At 52.3% G+C, this 10,177-nt stretch overlaps 1 pseudogene; it reads right to left on the reverse strand.

Annotated features, from left to right (window-relative positions):
- Positions 1-2,049: 2,049 nt before the first annotated feature.
- On the reverse strand, positions 2,050-9,335 carry LOC125999380 (lysophospholipid acyltransferase LPCAT4-like; annotated as a pseudogene).
- Between the last annotated feature and the right edge of the window lie 842 nt (positions 9,336-10,177).

Genomic DNA, 10,177 nt, shown 5'->3' on the forward strand with positions numbered 1-10,177 from the left:
CCTGTGTCTAAAGAGGGCCTAGGATTTTCTTTGTTTTCTTTTCTTTTTGGGGCCACACCCGGTGACTCTCAGGGGTTACTCCTGGCTATGCGCTCAGGAATCACTCCTGGCTTGGGGAACCATATGAGACGCTGGGGATTTGAACTGCAGTCCGTCCTAGGTCAGCCTCGTGCAAGGCAGATGCCCTACTGCTTGCGCCACCGCTCCAGACCATGGTTTTTCATAAGCACCTTCTAAGCACCAGACTGCAGCCACATTCTTCTTCAGGAAAACAGTGACAAATCAGGGCTTCAACACAATCTCTTTAGTCACCAATAACAGGGCCTGTAGCAGTGCTAGAGAAGGTGATGGCTATACCACTCACTTGCCTGCCAAAGGTTAACAAAACCAAAAAGATTGGGAGGGGGCGCATCATATCTGGCAGTGCTCAGGGCTCATTCCTGGTTCTATACTCAGGAATCACTCCTGGCATGGATTACAGGACAACAGGGATCAAACCTAGATTGGCTACATGCAAATTACTTCTTTCTATTATATCTTTAGCTCTACACCTTACTTTGTCCCTTGGCAAGTTTAGTTAATGCTTGAACTAAGTCAACATATAGTCCTAAGATAATATATAGTTTATTCCAAAAAATTTCATGAATTTTATGCTAATAATGCTAATTATTAAGCATCTGCCATGTGCCATGAATTTAGCTAAAATTACAGTTCTATCTTTTTTCTTTAATTCCAAGACAGAATGGATGAGATACTGCTGCAGACCCAGAAAAATTCTACAGGCATTGTTGTTATTAAGAGGTTGCATGGGGCTGGCGAGGTGGCGCTAGAGGTAAGGTGTCTGCCTTGCAAGTGCTAGCCAAGGAAGGAGAGTGGTTTGATCTCCTGGTGTCCCATATGGTCCCCCCAAGCCAGGGGCAATTTCTGAGCACTTAGCCAGGAGTACCCCTCAGCATCAAATGGGTGTGGCTCGAAAAACCAAAAAAAAAAAAAAGAATAGAAAGAGATTGCAGCAGGGGCCGGAGAAATGGCAGAGATGTGGGATTTTGCCAATCCAGAATGGACGGTGGTTCGAGTCCCGGCATCTCATATGGGCCCCTAAGCCTGCCAGGAGCGATTTCTGAGTGCAAAGCCAGGAGTGTGACGCAAATTATTTTTTAAAAAAGAGGTTTCAGTAGTCAAGAACCCTGATTGGTCCAACCTCCAAAATAATACTTTCAGGCTGCCGAAACACCTTCATATATCCATAACCACCTCAAGGAAAGACTACAGGAGTTGATGGGAGCTCAGCAAGATTTTTCAGTGGCAGGAAGTCCCGGGCCAATGAAAAGTGAGGGTTAAACCCTGCTCAAGTACAGAAGATGACCTTGGAAACTATCAGGCTCTCAGTAACTTTGTTTTGGGGGCACACCTGGTGACGCTAAGGGATTACTCCTAGCTCTGAGCTCAGAATCGCTCCTGGCTTGGGGGACCATATGGGATGTCAGGGATCAAGCCCGGTTTCTCCTAGGATAGTATGGGCAAGGCAGACCCAGATACCCTATCGCTGCTCTATTGCTCCAGTCCCTCTCAATAACTTTTTCTTGTTTCTGGGCCACACTCCATGGTGCTCCTGGCTCTGTGTTTAGGGATCACTCTTGGTCTCTTGGTAGGCTTGGAGAAATCACATAGGATGCCAGAGATGGAACCTGGGATGGCTGTGTGCCATCCAACTTTCTTACCAAACCAACTTTATCACTCTGACCCCCAGGGTCTTGCAAGGGCAGCATGAAGTCAATAATACCTTTTCAGCTGATAAGAGCATCAATGAGACCCAGATTTATTTTCAAATAGATATAGATATATATTTATATTTACATATAAAATAGATTTTACAAAAGAAAAATACCAACAGAACAAAATAAGAAATAAAACCAATTTTAAAAAAAACCCAAACAACTCTAACCAAAAAAAAAACATCAAACAGGAGCAGAGTTGGGCTTATGGCACAAGGGTAGGTAGGCCCCGGGTGCAGAGAAGGATGCAAGCAGGGTATTCCAGGAGCAGTGCTCAGTCGCCCTTCTGCTTGGGAACAGCTCCGTGGCCAGAGCAGGATGGGGGCTGTCTGCAGAGGTGGCTTTTGGTATGTGGGGGGGGACACAGGTAGGAGCTAAAGAGCTTCTCGTGGAGCAGGTCATGGAGGGAGAAGTCCTGGAACTGACCTGGATACGTCAGAGGGGAGAGAGAAAGAAGAATGAGCGGAGGGTGGCCCCCTTAACCACGACTGAACCCCCCAGCTCAAATCCTCCCGCTTCCCCTCATTTTCCGACCTCCTTCCCCAACCTCTCCGGGGCAGGGCCTGCTCCCTTGAGCCCCAGCATCCTTTTGGTGGTGGTGGGGAGCAGCAGGAAATTCACGGAAGGACAGTCCTGGGTGGGGCCTGGCATGGCACAACTCAGCATGCAGTGCCTGGGCAGCGGGGTGGGGGGAGCCCAACAGCAGGTACAGGATGGTGCAGAAGCCGTCCTGGCAGAGTAGCCGGCCAGGCCTCTCGGCTTGTTCCTCAGCATAGAGCTTGGAGAGAAAGGGAGAAAGTGGAACACGGGCTGCCAAGTAGCCAGCCTACCTCCTGCAGCAAGGGCAGGTGTCATGGGGCACCGTGAGCAGCCAATCTGCTTAAGGCCCTCTTCCTGTCGCCCTTGAGAACCCTGCTTCCTAACCCATCCTCTGTGCTGTGGACTGTAGGACATGGACGTGTGTAAGGACAGATTCAAAAAGCTACAGGTACAGCACACAAAAACCAACTGAGGTGCTACTAGACTCCATGTGTCAACCTCCACCCATGTTACACCCTGATACCTCAAAAACCAGACGGGTCAGCTCCTCTAGGCCCCTGGTCCGATCCAGAATAGCCAAGGCAAGGGCCACATCGCGGAAGTCCACCAAACCCTGGGCATTCTGGGGTGAAACAAGCCAGAGCACTTGGCCCTGAGTACCCCTCACTCCCATCCCTGCCCTCCTTCTCCTTCCTTCTCTGTGAGCCTCCAGCCCTCAGGAATCCCCCATTTTTTTTGGTTTTTGGGTCACACCCGGCAGCATTCAGGGGCTACACCTGGCTCTATGCTCAGAAATCACCCTCGGCAGGCCCGGGGGACCATAGAGGATGACGGGATTCAAACCACCGTCCTTCTGCATGCAAGGCAAAAGCCTTACCACTGTGCTATCTCTCCGGTCCCGGAATTCCCCTTAATTTTCTCCGCCTGCCTCCCCAGGGGACTGGTGAGAAATCCCTCGGGAATGAACTGAGACACCATTGAGGTCACTCTTGGTCCCCAAGCTGGAGAAACTGGTTCTCCCCTGACAGTCCCGATGGAGGAACTGGTCTGGCTGAGTCAGAGGGTCACTTGCATAACCTCAGTGAACAACGCCTGCTTCCATGGACTTTGCTCTGCCAGTTTTATGGGACACCATGCATGTGGATCTGTTCTTTTGCAGGTCCATAGACAATCTACTTCTCAGTCCACGGAAGCCACACACAACCAGCCACCGTGCCCCTTTAGAGGATTTAAGATGGCGAGAGATGACAGTTTAGATAAAAAAAAAAGCTCCCTGGGTTCACTGGGGGTTGTTGAACCTTCTGGGATTATTATAATTTGAGTCAAACCTGGCTAAGTCCCAGGAAATATATGGTTTGCCAAGATTGTTGAAAGTTCATGAATTCCCTAGAGGAGCAATGGGATATTTCAAGAGATCTGCCCAAGCACGGCAAATACCTCTAGGCCTCAAACAAACTTATGGGTCTGACTCTATCCAGGTCATTTCTCCCAATGCTTAGGGGCTTCTCCTGAGACCCTCGCCCAGAGCCTCACAAAGTGTCACCTGCCATCTCTGCCAGTCTCTCAAGTGGCTTCAGGAATTCAGGAGCCTCATTGCTTCTTTCTTCCCAGCTCCTCCCCACAAAGGATGGAAACACTATTCGATTGTTTGTTTGTTTTGTTTCTGGTCCACACCTGGCTCTGCACTCAGAAATTGCTCCTGGTCCAGGGACCATATGGGATACTGGGAATGATCAAAGCCGTGTCTCCTGGGTCAATTGCATGCAAAGCAAACGCCCTACCACTGTGCTGCCGCTCTGGCCCTGAAAAAACACTATTCTTTAAAGTAACAGACATGCTGCAGGAGAGGAGTCACCCACAATCTTGGGGGACAGTCAACACCCACATTTGTGGGAATTTGCAGCTCAAGTTCTAAACTGGCCACCTAACGAGTCTGACACAGGCCTCACATCAGGAACCCAGGCTCTGTCCCTGCATTTGGCTCTTTTACCTGCTGGAAGTAGCTGAAGGCGCCAGCCACCGTCTGTGGGTCCGAGAGTTGGAGCTGCCTAGCAAACTCTTCCTGGCTGATCATCCGACTCTGTCCTGGCTCTGCTCCGGTGTCCACACAGCTGGGGGACAGCCTATAATGGGGTTGGGGACGGCAAAGTGCTGACTGGGTCTCTTTTGGGGCATCTCACCCAGCGGGACTTTGGCCCTCGCCCCAAGAGTCTCTGAGCACAGGTCCAGCGGTGTTTTTCTAAGATGAGCTCTGGCTCATGGCCTCTGGAAAGTCCTTTCTTTTTCCACCACAGTGATTATTTTTCTTTACCAAACCCCCCTCGCCCTTACTTCTGCATAGATATCTCTGAAAAATTTCTTTCTACTTTTCCTTCCTTTCTAATTTTTACTAAAAAAAATTGGGGTCAGAGAGATTAGCACAGTGGGAGGGCATTTGCCTTGCACGCAGCCAATCCAGAAAGGATGGTGGTTCAAATCCCAGCATCCCATATGTTCCCCCAAGCCTGCCAGGAGTGAGTTTTGAGCACAGAGCCAGGAGTGGCCCAGTGCTACTGGGTGTGACCCAAAACATATATATATATATATGTATATATTGGTTTTTGGCCACACCCAGCAGAGCTCAGGGGTTATTTTGACTCTGCACTCAGAAGTCGCTCCTGGCAGGCTCAGGGGACCATATGGAATGCTTCGGAATCAAACCGGGGTCCATTCATGTGCAAGGCTGTGCTATTGCTCCAGCCCCTCAAAAATTTCTTTCTTTAAATATTTTTTAGTTTGGGTCCATACCTGTGGCTCAGCACTCAGGAATTACTCCTGGAAAGGATAAGGGAACCACATGGGATTTGGGGGACTGATCCCAGTTAGGTCTGCTGGGTACAAGGCAGGCACTTTATCTCTTATCACCTTATCTCTCTGGCCTTTTCCATTCCCCTTTAGAAAGGCTTTCTTTCTCCCTTTCCCATTATCTTGATTCTTTCTTTTCTTCTTTTTTTTTTGTTTTTGGGCCACACCCGGTGACGCTCAGGGGTTACTCCTGGCTATGTGCTCAGAAGTCGCTCCTGGCTTGGGGGACCATATGGGACGCCGGGGGATCGAACCGCGGTCTGTCCTAGGCTAGCGCAGGCAAGGCAGGCACCTTACCTCCAGCGCCACCGCCCGGCCCCATCTTTCTTTTCTTTTTTTTAGAAGTCCCCACAGGAATGACTGGAACCAATGGCTAACAGCAACTCAAGGTAGACTGGCCAGCTCTTTCTCCAGGGGTCCCTTAGTTGAGGGTAAAGGAGGACTGTCCATCTTGTCTGGCTAGTGACAGATGGACCTCGCTTCCCACCTTCACCCCAATAACACCAGAACTCACACTCCAGGGCCCCTCCATGCCCAGCTGGTGGTGTCCTGTGGGAGAAGCACAGGGAGAGCACAGAGTGAACTTTACTGGTTTTGTTTGGGGCCGGGCTTGAGGGTTACTCGCAACTTGGTGCTTGGGGGGACCAGGCGGGGCTGGAGCTGGATTCCAGGCATCCTGCATGCAAAGCATTGCACCTCAGTACACAAAAGCAACCCTTGTGTCTCCTTGGAAGAACGCCACCCTCTCTGAGTGGAGGTTCTGTCCCCAGCCTCACATGCACACCTCACAGAATATCTGCAGGTGCTTGCCCCCCTACCCCTTACCCAGCGAGACTCACCAGACTGTTGGTGTAGTGTATGAAGACAGGCTGAATGGGCACCCCTACAATGAAGGCTCCTACCCCATGCCCACCCAACCCTGGGCACAGGTTAGAGCACTGAGGTCTGTAGGCCAGTTCCCTGAAAATGTCCTGGCTCCATTTCCCTTATGTTCTGCTCTCTGCCTTTGGGGGGTGTCTTTCTCCTCCCACTGAACCCATCTGTCCGTCTCCTTTCCCTGCCAAGTGGGGTGACTCCAGCTCTTCCTGCCCACATCCTTTCTAGGCTCCCTTTCTTTCTTTTTTTTTGTTTTTGGGCCACCCTGGTGACGCTCAGAAATTGCTCCTACTTGGGGGACCATATGGGACACCAGGGGTTCAAACCGAGGTCTATCCTAGCTTAGGGCATGCAAGGCAGATGCCCTACTGCTTGTGCTACCACTCCGACCCCTCTAGTCTCCCTTTCTCCCATTTGCAACCCCAATGTGCTTTTAACTCACCTGGTTTAAATTTAAGCAACGCTTTCTTGTTCGAACATGTGCCCTCAGGGAAGAACAGGACCTGGGGACAGGCCAAATCCCGGGATCTCAGTCAGATGGGGGAGGCCTCGGGTGGAGAGCCACCTCCTGAGAAATGGGAGCCCCAAACCCATACCCACCTGGGGCCACTTGGCTCCGGAGGTTGCCCGTCTTTTAATTTCCTCCACGACACTTCACCTGGAAGCTAGATTATGCCGGGACACCAAAATGGCTTGGTTGAAGCAGAGAAGTGCTGGAGAGCGAGAGAGGACAGAAGTCACTTGGTGAGCGAGAAAAGAGTCACTTGGTGTCCAGTTTGGGGTGCAGGGGAGGCTCTTCTTAGCTGCAAGCAAGTCTTCTGGAGAGAGGCTCAGGGCTTCTTGTACATTCCCCTTAACATAGCTCAGAGCACGCCGTCATTGAAGTCACACCAGTCATTTGCCCTCCACTCCACGTGACCACCTCTCTCTAGCATGTGCATTCCTGTCATTTATTTATTTATTTATTTAGGTTTTTAGGCCACACCAGTAATGTTCAGGGGTTACTCCCAGCTCTGTGCTCAGAAACTGCTCCTGGCTTGGGGGACCATATGGGACACCGGAGGATCGAACCAATGTCCGTCCTAGATTAGTGCACGCAAGGCAGATGCCTTACCGCTTTCCCCACCGCTCAGGCCCCCATTCCTGTCATTTATTGGGGGGACTCTGAGCTGCCTCCCTGCCCCCTGACCTGAGGGTCACTCTCACCTCCAATGACAGGCACGGAAAGGTTCTCAGCTCGAGACACAACCTTGGGGAATTCACAGGGCAGCAGAACGATGGGGTCAAAGAAGGTCGATGGGGAGCAGCCACAAGGACAGGGGCTTGAAGGCGAGAGGCCGCTGGCCCCGAACTCATATCTGGAGCAAGCCCAGCAGGAAGAAAAACAAGCGGCTGATGCCCAGCATCCCATTGTAACACATGATCCTGTGGGACATAAAGGGATTCGATGGTGAGCCTGACCTCCACTCCCCCCAAATTGTAGGTATAAGAGAAACAGACTTCCCCACCTTAAAATTTTGGGCCACATCCAGATGTGTTCAGGAAACTTATATGTGGTTCTGGGGATACAACCTAGCTCTCTCTCTGAGGCTGGAGTGATAGCACAGCAGTAGGGCGTCTGCCTTGCACAGAACCAACCCGGGACAGAATCTGGTTCAATCCCTGGCATCTCATATGGTCTCCCCAGCATACCAGGAGCGATTTCTGAGCACAGAGCCAGGAGTAACCCCTGAGCACTGCCACTGGGTATGGCCCCAAACAAACAAAAACACTGTCTCTCATGTCACTGTCAGGACACACTTTTTGGCACCCTCAATTACCTGCGCCAAGGGGCCAAGTAGCTGGCAGGCATTTTGAGTATCTTGGGAGGATCACTCCCCCAGAGGAGAGGAATGTGGGGACTGATTCAGCACGATGGCCTCACTGCAGCTTCCTGGGTGGACTGTAGTGGGAACCAAACTCTCCCCACACCCTACTTCTTCACCAGGGAGCACTATCACGGCAGGACGGGCAGGGCCTGAGTCCGGGGGCTGGTGGCCTACTTACTTCCTCCATCCCAAAAATGGGTTCCCGGAGCTGCTCCTCGCTGAGCCTGGCCACTTGCAGCAGGGGAAAAGGCCAGAGGAGGAAGAGGACGACGAAGGACTTGGATGGGGGCCAATAGAGCCCCAGGACGAAGAACTGCAGGGAAGGGGAGAGAGGGGAAGGCAAAATTCACTGCAGGCCCAGAGGAGCACCTCAGGGGGGTTTCCTCCTCCCACTGGGGGACAGGTGGTGTGGGGACAGCCAAAGGTGAGCCCCGGCCCCTTGGGGGGACCGAGGGACCAATGAGGGTGGGCAAGGGCAGAAAAGATGACCCGGGCAGCACGGCCTCCTTCCTCGCTTGGGCCTTCCTGGCTTCCGGCCGGCTCCCACCCCGCCTATAAAAGGCCTGTCATAAAAAACCAAGTGGCACCTGGAGAAGCTGTGAAGGCGACTGAATGACAAGGAAGGCAGAGGGCCCGGCTTCACATCCATGCAGGGGAAGCTAAAAGCGGTGTCCTCCCCCACGGCCCATTCCATAAATAGCTTGCAGGACCAGAAGAAACTGGGGCAGCTTTCTGTCTACTTGGGGGACCCCCCACATGCAGAGGGGGATCCTTTTTTTAGGAGCTGGCCAGTGTCCACGTCCACTCAGCGGCACCCCCAAATCCTGGGGGATGGAGGGGAAGATGATAGAGCTTGGGCCCATCTCTATAACACCAAGCCAAGCCTAGCTGGGGTTGTCAGGAGCCCAGAGACAACCAGTGCTTCCCCAGGGAGTGGGCAGGTAAACAAGAGCAATCCAAGTGCTAGTCCTGGGGAGGCATTGACAGTGCCAGATTCAGCCACTCCCCACCCTGGCCACTGTCCCCATTCTCATCCCCATCCCTGGGACCTGGGGGGCCTACCGAGTCAACCTTCTTCAGCACCTACCTCCTCCTCCTCTGCATCCCAATCCGAGGTGCTGCAGTGTGGGGAGGTGGGGGAAGAGTGGGGCAGGAGGGGGATTGTGTGTCGGGAGGAAGGGAAGGGCACAGGGACGTGGGTTTGGGGGGGTCTCAGCTGGAGGATCAGGAGTGCTGCACCCCAAGTGCCCCCACTCACACCCCACCCTAGGTCTCCTGGCCTGCAATTCCTTCCCCGGCCCAGGTAGCTGCAGGCTGTCACCTCATCCTCACCGCCCCCAGACTGTGTCCTCTGCGAGCTTGCATTCTTGGTGCCTCCATCCTCGGGTCCTCCACTCTCAAGTGCTCCATCTCCAGCCCCTCCATCCTCCATCCTGCACCCTCAATTGCTCCATCCTCAGCTCTTCCACCTTCCTTCCACCTTCCTTCTTTTATCGCCAGGTCCTGCTCCTTCTTCCTCCTATCCTCCAACCTCAAGTTCTCCATCCCGAGCTCCTTCATCTTCAGCCCCTCCATCCTCCATCCTGTTCCCTGAAATCCTCCATCCCCAGCTTCTCCATCCTTAGCCCCTCCAACCCCTTTCACCCTTCACCCTCCATCCCTAGCTCCTCCACGCTCCATCCTCCAAGTCCTCCATCCTGCACCCTCAAATCCTCCACCTCCCACCCTTCATCCTTCATCCCAGCCCCTCCATCCTCATAGTCCTCCACCCTCCCTCCTCGCCTGGACCCCCAGGCCCAGCCCGCACCCCAAAGCCCTCTCCCCCATGGAGAGGCCTCTCGCCACGTCACCCTGACACCCTGATCCACGCCCGGGGCCCCCCAACCTGCCCTACCTTAGCAGCTTAAAGGACCTTCTTAAGGAGCTGGAACAACAGCAACAAAGAAACTCAAATACAACCAGAAGACATGAAATAATAAAAACCAGAGCAGAAATAAACAACATAGAAACTAAGAAAACAATACAGAAAATCAATGAGACCAGGAGTTGGTTTTTTCAAAAATAAACAAGATAGACAAACCACTGGCAAGACTCACCAAAAATAGAGGGAAACACCCAAATAAGCAGGATCACAAATGAAAGGGGAGAGATTACAACAAAACCCCAAGAAATCCAACACGTTATGAGGGCATATTATAAACAACTACACTCAGTTAGGCTAGAGAACCCAGAAGAAAGTGATAGATTCTTGGAAAAATATCAGCTTCCAAGACT

This window comes from Suncus etruscus, chromosome X, assembly GCF_024139225.1.
Source record: "Suncus etruscus isolate mSunEtr1 chromosome X, mSunEtr1.pri.cur, whole genome shotgun sequence".
In the NCBI taxonomy this organism is placed as follows: Eukaryota; Metazoa; Chordata; class Mammalia; order Eulipotyphla; family Soricidae; genus Suncus; species Suncus etruscus.